This window comes from Protopterus annectens, chromosome 4.part0 (genome assembly GCF_019279795.1).
Source record: "Protopterus annectens isolate FY-2018-M chromosome 4.part0, PAN1.0, whole genome shotgun sequence".
NCBI lineage: Eukaryota > Metazoa > Chordata > Ceratodontiformes > Protopteridae > Protopterus > Protopterus annectens.
In genome coordinates, this window is record NC_056733.1 from 668,172,647 (window position 1) to 668,188,012 (window position 15,366).

Consider the following 15,366-nt stretch of genomic DNA (forward strand, 5'->3'; position numbering starts at 1 on the left):
CTCACATAAATAACCCAAGATTACAGCCTATTATCTTCAACATGTTTTTGTCTAGACTTTCTTCTCTTTTTAGATTACAGTGCCTACATTTCTTAACACTAAACAAGAAGAGAGAAAGAAAGAAGAAAGAAAGAAAGAAAGAAAGAAAGAAAGAAAGAAAGAAAGAAAGAAAGAAGGAAGGGAAAAAGGGTACCCATTTACTTTAGTATCCATATAACACATAAAAATAAATGGAAATGCTTTACTGTATAACATGCAGTATATAAGTCATGTTTCATAAAAATACTGTTAAGAACAAAAAGTTGTTTTACTTATAGTTACCTCTTTCCTTCTTTGTTTTCCCTCTCCAAACATAAAGTTGTTTGTGTGGCAAAGAGGGATAAGGTACCCATCCTGTGTTCTGAAGGTTAAGTGGACTGAGTGATCAAATCCAGACTTCTGTAGAACTCGTTCATTTGAATTCTTTTAAACATTAATGACATGAAGTAGGGCATATGCTTTGGAGTTTCCTACAAGGTTAACAAAGCCAAAAAAGTCCAATATTTCCAGGTTATTTTGTTCAGCCATATTTCACAAATGTGATTGATGCTTTGTAGTTCCACATATATTCATTAATTTCCGTGTTATTAGTTTACTTCCTGTTAATCTCCTTCTCCCAACTCCAGTCTCTGGTTCATTTCCAATGTACTCCTGATTCTTCTAGTCAACTCCCCTGCTGTCCTCTGTCTCTCAAGAATTTTCCTTTGGAACACTGGAAAAGGTTTCACTGGTATTGTCTCTCTATCAGCTTTATTATCAGAAGGATAAGAAACAGGGCCAGATTCAGTAAAGCCTACACTAAATGAACACCATATGTATTCAATAAAATTCTTATCACATTTTTTGTACTTTCTAGGCACTCAGAAAGATTACACTAATTATGCATGTAGTCTACACTTTGTGATAACCTTTATGAATCCCTGTCAGTATTTAAAGCTGCAAGAATATCAGCAGGAAAACTAAAATTAGGAGGAAGAAGGTGTGTGTTATGTCTGTGTTGTCTGTTCACTCAGAACAGTGTACATTTAGTGTAGGCTTTATTGAATCTGGTCCACAGAGTCCCCCCCCCGCCCTTTGATAGCTCACTTTTTGTTGGACAAACGTTTGATTTCCTCCTTAGCATGTTCTGTATCAGAAAGTGACACTGTCCCTCCAGAAAAAAATATTCCTAAGATAGCTGAATACAGCAGCTTGAATCTCACACCTGCCTATTGACATTTTCTGTTTGCTGGAATAAATTTACTCCTCTACTGCCTGGTGTACAGTGAGTAACCATTTTCCACGAACACTCTACTGTCTCCAACATTTAGTACTTTGCCCTTCTGTCACAGTTTCCACAGAATAACTCTGCTGGTAGGATTACATATTTACTATTAGAGGTCTTGGCTGCTTTCTCATTACCAGGTTTGGAGCAAACACATGATGTGCCTTTTTAATTAACAATGCCTGCTGTGAAGTACCAGTCCAGCTGCTAATATGTGCTTTCATAAAATTAATAGAGTCTGCTTCTTCCAGTTTCTCTGTTACAGTAGAAAATCTTAGGTTCACATGATGAGCTCTGTCCTCTAATTCTTACATTTTTTGAAACATCTCTTCTTGAGCAGTTTCATACTTAGCCAGCCTTTTTCAGTTTGGTCTTTGACTTTTGCAATTTATTCGGCTCATCTGAATATCTGGTTAGAGCTTCTTCCATTTTTTCTAGCCTTTTGTTATTTGAGTTGATATAAACTTTCAGTGTTTCATTTATTTTAATCAGCTCTGAGCACATTTGACTTATCTTTTCTTCTAGATTATTGGAAATCATATATTGCACCAAAGCTAAAGGCTGAACTGCTTTTTGCTGTATAGCTCCAGGATTCTTCCAGGTTTCATTGTCTGATGTATTTTCATTTTGAAATTTGGTGGCAGTGTATATGTGGCATGACTTACAAGATGCCACACAGGGCACCATTTGGTAGGGTGTTTTTGTCAGCTAATTGTAAGCTCCTGTAGGTTGGGCACTACATGCTAAGGAGTTTTATTTAGCTCAGCTTCACTGACCCTTGTGGTCATATTCTTTGAACTTTCATAGACAGTGCATGTACCCTAAACATAGGGAACTGGTTGGGTAGCACTTAATTGGGCTTCTGTTCTGGTTTGCCACTGTATACTTAACATGATTTTATTCCTCCAGGGACTCTACTGCGCACAGCATAGCAGACATTACTGATAACTGATTTTGCTTTTGTTTATCTCTTTATTGCTGCCCTCTTTTTTTTATTTTTCCTTTGTTGTTTTGTTTCACACCATTTACATTCTTATTTTATGCTATGTCATCAACAGCAGTGAACGTAGTGTGGCATCTGTCAAACTGCAGTGTGCACTTGCCTTGACGTCACCTGCTGAGTTGCCAGCAGTCTTCAGTCCTGCCTCTCTGCAAGGTGATGCAGGTTATTCAGCAGGGGTGACATGGAGAGATACCTGGTACCCTCTGATGGTCTGTCCCTGGTGAGGGGTATAACCTGTCCATATGGGGTATCACTAGAAATGTCCCAGTATGTCAAGCCCCCAATTGAAAGAATTCCTGGTGATGGCCTTTGTTGACCAGTGGTAGACATACCTCTCAACCTCTTAGAAAAAGAAATGTGGACAAAGCCATAAATAAAAGTGGTACAAAGACCCAAAAATAGGGAAAATGTTTAAATATCGCTCTTACAAATTCAGAAAGTTGATAGAATAATAGGATTTGTGTTAGCATGAATTTTCTGAAGGGTATGAAGTCTGAAATTCAAACGTCTGTCATTATTTTCTAACTTCAGTCTTTAATGATTTGCCAGAAAAACACATTATGAAAAATGGACCAAAAATATGGGACAAAAATCTGGATATTCTACGAAAATCTGTACAATTGAGAGGTATGCAGAACATCTGCATTGGGAGCCTACAGCATGTGCTTGCATGATTGGCAGAATCACACAGCTTCCTCACCCTGACTAATAGCCTGATAGTGGCTAAGCCTTGACATTATGGTGATAATAGAGGTGAGCGACAAGTTAGGTGTGGCACTGTGCAGTGTAACAGTCAGTTGACAACCCATTTTATTTCCCACCATAGTGTTCCCTTCCCTTGCATTTCAATTCTGTTCCCATTTCATTGTCCATCCCTCCTTCTTCTCATCAACAACTGTCCTTCATCTATCTGTGTCTCTTCTTTCTGTCTTCCCTCAGTACTACTCCTATTTGTCTTTTTCTGTCTTTTGTGTTTTTCTGTCTGTCTGTCCCTGCTGCCATCCCTGAATACCTATTTTTATTCATACCTTCCTCATGCAACCTTCTCTCTCTGCCATTCTGTAAAATATTAAAAATGGGCACCTGTCCCAAAAAATACCCTTACCCCCTTCCCATAGCACTCTTCCATTCCCCTTGTCATTCCATGTGTTCCTGTGCTTGTAGTTCCCTCATTCTATGCACCTCTTTCCTTCCCATTTCTAATACAAAAATGTCAGTTACTTTGTTTGATATAATGGGCTCTCAGCTGAACTCATAGCAGTGCATCACTAAACTTATGAATACACATCATTGTGATTATTCAACATGCACACTGCTGGAATCAAGAGGCCACATGAACACTATAGCATTGTCCTGGTCATCATGTGACTTGTGTTTTCACCATTAAATAATTAATTTATTTGACCCTGTCATGTAACATCACTCCTACTGCATAGTGAATCAGTTTCAGGTCACACTGCAGTACATTGGCCGAGCTACTTGGCCCTTACATGATCATGAAAGTGATTTTTCTGAATCTTGCTCATAGTCTGTGATATTTGTAGACTGGCTGTTGGAAGTATTGTTTACTGAACATGAAACTTTGCGTGTTTTTATCATGTAATTAGTTTTGGAACTTATTTAAGTTTTGTGTGTGTGTGTGTGTGTGTGTGTGTGTGTGTGTGTGTGTGTGTGTGTGTGTGTGTGTGTGTGTGTTCTTATCACAGAAAATCTGGACAAAGTCTAAAATAATGGGGGGACAAGGGCCCAAAAATAGGGACAGATTTTAAATATTGCTCTTATAAACTTAGACAGTTGTTACGAGTAACAACATTTGTGCTAGCATACATTTTCTAAAGGATATGAAGTCGGAAACTCAAATGTATGTCATTATTTATTGATTTCAGTCCTCAGCAATTTGCCACAAAAATCACTATTTTTTTAAGGAAAATATCAAAAGTAAGAGGCAAAAATCTGGACATTCTGTGAAATTCTGGACAGTTGAGAGGTATTCCTTAGAACCTGAACACTGAGCACCCACCCCACCAACATTTGTTCTTTTTAACTTAATAGCTCTTGAGTTGTCTGCCCCTACTACAAATTTGTCTTTGGGAGCTTCTCCCAATTTCATCTCCTCTAATTACACTGGCAAGCACTAAAAGAGTGAGCAGGGAAGTTCCTCCCCTTAGATTGCTAAAGCTTCAGTTACCCTCTCTTTGATATCTTCCTGCCTGTTTAGTGCACAGTCCAACACCTATAATTATAAACCTCATTTTCCATCTTACTTTTAAAATCTTGAACATCCTGACTCCTCTACAGTTTGTATAGTTAATTCTACTGTTTTAGATAAAGGTATTTAATAGGTTCACAGGTTCATATGATGACACTAGGCTATTGGCCCAGAGGCTCTTATAAGCCTAGCCAAGAGTTTCATCCATGTTTCCTCAAAGTTAGCACCTGTTTCCCCTGTCCAGCAGGGACACAGGTGGGATCCCAGCAGTGTATTTTTTGTTTCCCATCCAGTCATCCAGGTTCCTCCTAAAGAGGGCTAGAGAGGTGTCTGCTTGACATGGAGAGGGAGTCTTTGGGACACAAATCTATCCTGCCAACAAGTTCTATTAATGTCACAGTCCAGGTTAAGGCTTTGCATGTGGGTTGTGCAAGTGGAGTTTGACTTATGGATATGCAGCAACTCCATCAATGCTGGGTCTGAGATGGCCTTGTATGCCAGACACAGGTCACCTCTGAACAGTCTGTATGACTTTGAATAGAGGGACAGGGCTTTTAGCCTATCTGTTTAGGACAAGGTGTTTGAGACAGTGGATTTTCCTGGTCAGGAACCTCTGGGGTCTCTTCAGCTGCTGCATATGCTTGGAAAGGTACATGCCGAAGGGGGCATTGTACTCAATAATGGGTCTGATAAGGGAGGAGTACAGGGATGTTATGCCCTCCTTGTTCCTGGATGAAATACCCTTATTTATAAGGTGACCCATGTAGAAAGCCTTCCATACAATGGAGGCAATGTGGGTGGTCAAACGTCAGGTTGCTATCAACCTGGGTGCTCAAGTCCCTCACGACTGACTGCATGCTTAGTATGTTTTATTAATGTGATAATTGGTGAGGATGCCCTTTTCCCCAAAGGGGATAATGATGCATTACTTGGCATTCAGTTTGAGGCCATGCTTCTGTCACCAGTCATTAGTTTGTGTAAGGCTCTCTTGGAGGATGTTCACATCACTAGGGAAATTTAAGACAGTGCCCAGCTTGCAGTCATCTGCAAACTTGGTCAGTCACAGACTACTGGTTTTGGCTTGCACCTCAGAAATTGTACATCCCAAACAGCAGAAGCTCCAAGACTGATTCTTGGGGTACTCTGCTCATTACGGGTCTACTACTAGAGGTGGCTTCCCCTATTTTGACTGAGTGGGTTCTATCAGTAAGCCGGTTAGCTACCCATCTGGTAACATACAGGTAGATGCCTATCTGGGAGAGTTTATCTATTATGTCCGAGTGGGGAATAGTGTCAAAGGCTTTGGCTAAGTCAAGGTAGGTGGTGTGCACCATCTTCCTCTCATTCATGGCTTTGGTGACTGTTTTGAAGAAGTCTGCCAAGTTTAACAGGAATGATCTCCCTTTGATAAAACCAAACTGTGTGGGATCAAGAGTTTGGAGTTTGCCAATGTACTTGTTTATAAGGTCCATGATAATGTGTTCCATGGCCTTGCAGATCAGGCTAGTTAGGCTCATGAATCTATAACTGCTTGGGTCAGTGGATGCTCCACCTTTGTACAGAGGGATGACAGTGGCTGTCCTCCACTCAGCTGTGACAAAGCAGGTGCTCAGGCTTTAGTTGAATAGGGTGACTAATGCCTGAGTTCATGTAGAATACAGCCTATATATATATATATATATATATATATATATATATATATATCTATATATATCTATATATATATATATATATATATACACATATATATATATCGGGTCCCATGGAGACTGTATTTTTTGCCTTTGAGAGGGCATTAAAGACCTGCTCCCTGGTGATGGGGGGGGGGGGGCAGTAGCTGGGAATGTCCTGGTTTACTGATGTGGAGGGGACAGGGGGATGAAGTTTTCACTTAACCTATCTGCCAGCAGGTTGGCTACATCTATGGCATTTGTATATGTGGTGTTATTGACCAGCAGTTCAGAGCAGATATGGATGTTACCTTTGAGATTAGGGCATATGTGGTAGAAGGCCCTGTGATTGTCCTTAGTGGATGTGGCCAGTTTGGTCTCAAAGTTAGCTTTAGAGGATTTCACCAGTGATCTTATTTGCTTGTTCAGACAAAGGAGGATTGCTTCCAATTTGACACATGCTCTTTCTTGGTCCTGGACAGCAATTTTTTTCCTTTTATTACAGAGTTTGTTTATTGCTGCTGTCCACCAGACAGGTTTACTCTTCCTGTCCTGTCAGGTATTGCTGAGTCCATACAGCTATGTAAGTGCTCATATAGTTTTTTGGTATAGGCTTGGACATTAGTGCTAGTTCCAACTGAAGGGACGGTGGCTGTGAAGTTGCTTATACCTGCTCTGAGGAGATTGTAGTCAGCTTTGGAAAAGTTTTTTTGTTTGACCCTGACAAAGGGGGGAGTCAGGGGAGATGGTGACTTCAAAAGTGATTGCTCATTATGTCCTTTACTGGACCTAGTATGTTTCCCCATATCTCAGGGTCCCCCCCCCCCCTTTTATGGGTTAATGTTTTTTCTCTGACTGTGTAACCAGGCTTCTTTATACACCCTTTTACATGTGTATATTCAAAGCCAGTAGCAACTGAGCCATGTTTTTATCTTGACATTCAGTGTCCTATGTGTATGGTTGTTATTTTTAGGCAACATTAGCATTTGGTTGCTGCCCTTATACTTTTACCTTTATATCAGTGCTGTTGTCAGACATTGTTCCATGCTTGAACCCTCTTTTACGCCTTTCATTTGTTTTGGACACTTGGTATGAGATGTGCCTCTATTTAATCATGGATTACATAACAATCACACATTTTTTCATCTAGTAGGTCCCATGCTTGGTATTTACCTGTGTGGCTACTGCTTGAACTAGTTTATTCATTGTTTCAATGTTATTGTTTTCGTTTATATTTATTGCAGTTTTGTTTCATGCTTGGTGTGGATTTTAATGTCTTGATGTTTTACTTATAATTTACGACGGCAGATGTTTCTACTGAATTTATACTTATTTTTAACTTGTATTATATATATTATCGTAGCTTGTCAGTATATTTTTAGTGCTATTAATGTAGCACTTTAGCCCGCAATGTGCGAACCTTGATTGGGTAGAGATGGATCTGGGCGTAGACTTTAGTATTCTAGCCCGGCCCAATGGCGCTTTGACAGGGCTGTCCGTTGCACGCATGTTTGTAGAGGCGGAGTGGTTTCTCCGCAGGTTTATGTTTATTATTTTTTACCACTTACTTCCTACCTTTCAATATATTAACCTGATGCTGTAGCTGAGTTGCCTGGTCACTCAGCATCAGTATGGTTAATGATTTTTGACTAGTATGTAGCATGAAGGCATTTTGTTGTTGGGAAGTTGTTTTTAACGACATATCAACAGATGCAGTATTTGCAGTTCCTGTTTATATACAGACAGCATGGGTGAGTAGGCTGTTGTTGTTGTTTACGCTTGGATTGCCGTCCGTTGCAATGTATTGTTCGTATATGTCGGATTAGCTCTGACTGCAGGACAGTCTTTCTTTTAGATTTTATCTGCTTTCTTGTGATGTCGCTTTAGGGATTGTTTGCACTTAGATAGCGACTCTAGAACCAACCATGAAAGAAGTTATAGATACATCTGTATATTGACACACGGCTCATTCACATGCAGTACACTTTGTTTTTTGTTTTAATCATGATCCTGCATTGTTATATAGTTTTGTGAGACAGTTGTTCCAGTCAGTCATGTTTTTAAACAGCGATTAGTTGCGCTGTCGTTTAATATAGTCTACTTATGACTTTTATGCTGTGGCTTTTATTGAGCTTATGACATTTCTACGCTGTTCCTTTAAATGGGATATGGAGGAGAAATATGTAATCATTTATCTAATTGTTTAACTACTGTTTAATTAGTTGGTTTGAGCGCCAAAAATTTCAGTATATAAGCCTGTCATATTTAATGTTTTTTACACCTGAAGAAGCGTAGTATAGCTACGTGAAAGCGCTTGTGTTCTTGTTCGTCAATAAAGAAGGTTTTATCTCCAGTGATTGTCTTCGTGTGGTGACTCCAGTGGAATTTGTGTTACTTAGTTTTTCCAGTTTTTTCCAAGGGGAGTCTTTGTTTTCCTGCTACAGTTCTTGGACTTTTTTCGTTTGTTGTTGTGCTGTCTGCAGGTTCGACACATGGAGCTTACTAATATTGAATTAGACTTTCATCCAGAGACGAGGACAACTGCTGTACCGGCTTGGGATTTGCTCAAGCATTGCAATGAGAATCCTTTATTGACTCTGGAATTGACAAATCAACCGCATGTGTTACCAACTACTCCTAATGGTGAGAGTGTTATTGAGTTTAACAATTTATATAAAGTGCTTCAAGATGACTTATATCAGCTACAAAGATTAGCATGGCAGAGACTGCATTTAGAGGCATGCAAACATTTTAAAATAGTACCTAGAGGCATGCGTGTCTTTTGTATGCCCTCTTATGGAGATAGCCACCCTCAGTTGTTGAGAAAATGGCAGGATCTCAACATCCAGTTAGGTTTTAGTTATATTAACCTGCTGTTAGAGTATTTCTCTCCACTGGAAGTTGAATTAAGGAACAAGATAGACTTACAGCATACAGTCATTTTAGAACGTTTCAAGACTGATTATTTCACCAAGAGACTAGACTCCCTTTGGGCTCAGGTACATTCTTTTAGTGAAAGACTAAAGAATGTCAAGCATAGAAAACTTATAAGGGATGCCAACGACTTTGCCCATGGTCAAGTCTTTTTATGGCCCAGAACTGAAAATGCACGATCACAGAATACATCTAGTAATGGGCCTCAAAATAATGTTTCAAGTTTTTTATCCACGCCAACAGTTATCTCTAGTACTGAAGCAACCTTGGCCCACTCAGCTCCATCTATTGTTAATAATATGGTTCACACAGCATTGGTGCCCAACAATCCTGCCTCTATTCTTGTCAATGATGTTAGTCTGGATAGCGGCACACCTCCTCCTAACCAACAGGCAGCCAAAACGTATTTACAAGCAGGTGCTAAACCAAAGGACACATCTTCTGCTAATAACTGTTTTTTACCTTTCCCGGTCAAGCAACAGCAAGGATGGAGAGGCCGGTCGAGCAGCAGAGGACCAAGGAAAAGAAAGGGCTCTATAGAAAAATACGAAAACACCAGGAAACAAAGGATTTGAACTCTTTAGTGTGTAACATTTCAGATTATGTTTTGTCTGATTCAGATTTGTCTTTACTGGAGAAAGGTCTTAACTTTATTCCTTCACAAGTTAGCTTTTTGAGTGATGTTTTAGTAGATTTGAGGTTATTTTGTCGCAATGTCTCACTAAAGATTTTGTTTAAGAATAACAGTGTTTTGGATTCCAGCACTTTAAAGAATTTTTTTAGAGTTAAAAGCAGTTTTAATCCTATAATGCCACACAATGTGGAGAGTTTCTTAAAAATGTGTGAGAATGATTTCTATGAATGGTTTGGGTCCAAATAGAAAAGGTGTTGTTTTTTTAATGTAAACAAAGATGAACACCGTTCTATCCAATCCCTGAAGAATAATGAACACATTGTCGTCAAGCCTGCTGACAAGGGTGGGGCAGTGGTTATCATGAATTCATCAGAGTATATAGATACTATGAATAGTATGTTATCAGATGATGAATTATATGAAACAATAAGTAGAGACAAGCTTAAGAAAATTGTTAAATTGTTGCATGATAACCTCTATGACCTCTTGATGTGTGGCCAGATAAACTGTGAATTATATGAGTACTTCTTAATAGAGTTTCCCATCATTCCGATGATTAAAGGTCTACCCAAAATACACAAGGGCATTAAACCAGTACCAATGAGACCTATAGTATCTGGTGAACGATGGATAACTTCCACCATCTCTTCCTTTGTGGAAGGGTTATTACGACCTTTGGTGGATGATATTCCCGTCATTCTGAAAGACTCTTATCAACTTATCGAGTTTCTTAAAGGCTTTGAGCCAGATAAGAGGGTAGAAAATTTATTATTAGTAACTATGGATGTTAAAAATCTTTTCACCAGCATTCCCAATGATTTGGGACTTCAGGCCATCAGAGAGATCCTTGTTACCAACTCAGGTTACAGCAGAAACAGACAAATTTTAATTAACTGCCTCCTTGAGATGATACTTGACAACAATGTCTTCCTGTTCCAGAATCAGCTATATTTGCAAAAATGGGGGGTTGCCATGGGCACCCCCTGTGCGAATAGTTACGCTAATCTGGTAGTCCATCATTGGGAGTTGAATCATTTATTCAAACATTTAGATTACAATAAAGTTAGAATGTATAAGAGGTTTGTTGATGACGTTCTGTTTGTGTGGGAGGGGACAGAAGCAGAATGTCTGAATTTTATTTCAGAACTAGAAGCAACTTCTACGTTTCTAAGGTTTACAGTTGAAATATCCTCATATCAGGCACACTTTTTGGATCTCAAGTTGGAATTTAAAGCCAACAGGATAGTTACCTCTTTATATAGAAAACCCACCTGGAGGAACACACTATTACGCTTTGAGAGCATGCATCCCAGGTTCACCTTTAAAGGAATAGTCCTAAGTCAAATGTATAGAATTTGTAGAATATGTAGTGATAGGAATATCCTACTCTCAGAACTCAGTAATTTGGAAGGTTTATTTAAACAAAGGGGTTATCCCCCAAAATTAGTAAATGATTGTAAGCAGGAAGTTATCCTGAAGGTTTTGGGCAGGACAGACGACTCTGTTCCAGGTGTGAACATTCCTCTACCTCATCCAATGAGAAAAGATAGATTTACTGATAGATTGAGCTACGTCACCAAGTATACTAGTGATGTTGCCCATCACAATAAAATCATTACTAGAAATTGGAATGTCCTGATTACTGATTCATTTACCAAGCAACTTGTGGGCAATAGCCCAAGGTTTAGCTATAAGACTTGCCATAATTTGAAACAAATCTTATGTTTAGAACAGACGTTTCCTTTAGGTAATAACTTCAGTGACGTAGAGGGGACGTTCCCTTGTGGGCTTTGTCACATGTGTCCATATGTCTCCAAAAATGTTAGTTTTTCACACCCTGATGGGTCCTTTATATTTACACCTAGGTTTTATAGTGATTGCAACAGCACTAACTTAATCTATTTAGCAACATGTGACTCTTGTGAAGCCTTTTATGTAGGCCTCACGAAGAGGAGACTTCGTGACAGGATATATAACCACTGTTACGATATCAAGAAAGCTAATGTGAGCAATGCCTTGGCCAAGCACATAGTAGAGTTCAATACACATAGATTCAGTTTTATGGTCCTGGAATTACTTGCCATCAGCAGCAGGGAAGGAGACAATATGAACCAGTTGGCTGTCAGGGAACTTAAATGGATGCTTACATTGAAGGCGCACTTACATCCAGGCATTAATCAATATGTATCTGTTAAACCGGTTCTTAATAACAGGAAGCTGTAATACTGGCATATATTTTATGTTATTTGGCCTGAGGCTGTATTCAGGTTTTTTATTATTATTTTTTTGTCCACCCTTATGGTTGACTAAAGTTGGTTCAATATTTAATTTCACTAATGCTTAGTTACACTCATTATGTCCTTTACTGGACCTAGTATGTTTCCCCATATCTCAGGGCCCCCCCCCCCCTTTTATGGGTTAATGTTTTTTCTCTGACTGTGTAACCAGGCTTCTTTATACACCTTTTTACATGTGTATATTTAAAGCCAGTAGCAACTGAGCCATGTTTTTAGATCTTGACATTCAGTGTCCTATGTGTATGGTTGTTATTTTTAGGCAACATTAGCATTTGGTTGCTGCCCTTATACTTTTACCTTTATATCAGTGCTGTTGTCAGACATTGTTCCATGCTTGAACCCTCTTTTACGCCTTTCATTTGTTTTGGACACTTGGTATGATATGTGCCTCTATTTAATCATGGATTACATAACAATCACACATTTTTTCATCTAGTAGGTCCCATGCTTGGTATTTACCTGTGTGGCTACTGCTTGAACTAGTTTATTCATTGTTTCAATGTTATTGTTTTCGTTTATATTTATTGCAGTTTTTGTTTCATGCTTGGTGTGGATTTTAATGTCTTGATGTTTTACTTATAATTTACGACGGCAGATGTTTCTACTGAATTTATACTTATTTTTAACTTGTATTATATATATTATCGTAGCTTGTCAGTATATTTTTAGTGCTATTAATGTAGCACTTTAGCCCACAATGTGCGAACCTTGATTGGGTAGAGATGGATCTGGGCGTAGACTTTAGTATTCTAGCCCGGCCCAATGGCGCTTTGACAGGGCTGTCCGTTGCACGCATGTTTGTAGAGGCGGAGTGGTTTCTCCGCAGGTTTATGTTTATTATTTTTTACCACTTACTTCCTACCTTTCAATATATTAACCTGATGCTGTAGCTGAGTTGCCTGGTCACTCAGCATCAGTATGGTTAATGATTTTTGACTAGTATGTAGCATGAAGGCATTTTGTTGTTGGGAAGTTGTTTTTGACGACATATCAACAGATGCAGTATTTGCAGTTCCTGTTTATATACAGACAGCATGGGTGAGTAGGCTGTTGTTGTTGTTTACGCTTGGATTGCCGTCCGTTGCAATGTATTGTTCGTATATGTCGGATTAGCTCTGACTGCAGGACAGTCTTTCTTTTAGATTTTATCTGCTTTCTTGTGATGTCGCCTTTAGGGATTGTTTGCACTTAGATAGCGACTCTAGAACCAACCATGAAAGAAGTTATAGATACATCTGTATATTGACACACGGCTCATTCACATGCAGTACACTTTGTTTTTTGTTTTAATCATGATCCTGCATTGTTATATAGTTTTGTGAGACAGTTGTTCCAGTCAGTCATGTTTTTAAACAGCGATTAGTTGCACTGTCGTTTAATATAGTCTACTTATGACTTTTATGCTGTGGCTTTTATTGAGCTTATGACATTTCTACGCTGTTCCTTTAAATGGGATATGGAGGAGAAATATGTAATCATTTATCTAATTGTTTAACTACTGTTTAATTAGTTGGTTTGAGCGCCAAAAATTTCAGTATATAAGCCTGTCATATTTAATGTTTTTTACACCTGAAGAAGCGTAGTATAGCTACGTGAAAGCGCTTGTGTTCTTGTTCGTCAATAAAGAAGGTTTTATCTCCAGTGATTGTCTTCGTGTGGTGACTCCAGTGGAATATGTGTTACTTACTTATGTTTTATTAATGTGATAATTGGTGGGGATGCCCTTTTCCCCAAAGGGGATAATGATGCATTACTTGGCATTCAGTTTGAGGCCATGCTTCTGTCACCAGTCATTAGTTTGTGTAAGGCTCTCTTGGAGGATGTTCACATCACTAGGGAAATTTAAGACAGTGCCCAGCTTTCAGTCATCTGCAAACTTGGTCAGCCACAGACTACTGGTTTTGGCTTGCACCTCAGAAATTGTACATCCCAAACAGCAGAAGCTCCAAGACTGATTCTTGGGGTACTCTGCTCATTACGGGTCTACTACTAGAGGTGGCTTCCCCTATTTTGACTGAGTGGGTTCTATCAGTAAGCCGGTTAGCTACCCATCTGGTAACATACAGGTAGATGCCTATCTGGGAGAGTTTATCTATTATGTCCGAGTGGGGAATAGTGTCAAAGGCTTTGGCTAAGTCAAGGCAGGTGGTGTGCACCGTCTTCCTCTCATTCATGGCTTTGGTGACTGTTTTGAAGAAGTCTGCCAAGTTTAACAGGAATGATCTCCCTTTGATAAAACCAAACTGTGTGGGATCAAGAGTTTGGAGTTTGCCAATGTACTTGTTTATAAGGTCCATGATAATGTGTTCCATGGCCTTGCAGATCAGGCTAGTTAGGCTCATGAATCTATAATTGCTTGGGTCAGTGGATGCTCCACCTTTGTACAGAGGGATGACAGTGGCTGTCCTCCACTCAGCTGTGACAAAGCAGGTTCTCAGGCTTTAGTTGAATAGGGTGACTAATGCCTGAGTTCATGTACGATACAGCCTATATATATATATATATATATATATATATATATATATATATATATATATATATACACACACACATATATATATATATATCGGGTCCCATGGAGACTGTATTTTTTGCCTTTGAGAGGGCATTAAAGACCTGCTCCCTGGTGATGGGGGGGGGGGGCAGTAGCTGGGAATGTCCTGCTTTACTGATGTGGAGGGGACAGGGGGATGAAGTTTTCACTTAACCTATCTGCCAGCAGGTTGGCTACATCTATGGCATTTGTATATGTGGTGTTACTGACCAGCAGTTCAGAGCAGATATGGATGTTACCTTTGAGATTAGGGCATATGTGGTAGAAGGCCCTGTGATTGTCCTTAGTGGATGTGGCCAGTTTGGTCTCAAAGTTAGCTTTAGAGGATTTCACCAGTGATCTTATTTGCTTGTTCAGACAAAGGAGGATTGCTTCCAATTTGACACATGCTCTTTCTTGGTCCTGGACAGCAATTTTTTTCCTTTTATTACAGAGTTTGTTTATTGCTGCTGTCCACCAGACAGGTTTACTCTTCCTGTCCTGTCAGGTATTGCTGAGTCCATACAGCTATGTAAGTGCTCATATAGTTTTTTGGTATAGGCTTGGACATTAGTGCTAGTTCCAACTGAAGGGACGGTGGCTGTGAAGTTGCTTATACCTGCTCTGAGGAGATTGTAGTCAGCTTTGGAAAAGTTTTTTTGTTTGACCCTGACAAAGGGGGGAGTCAGGGGAGATGGTGACTTCAAAAGTGATTGCTTTATGGTCAGATCTTACCAAGGAGGATGACACTGTAGGGGTGTTACAGTAGCTACTCATGTTGGT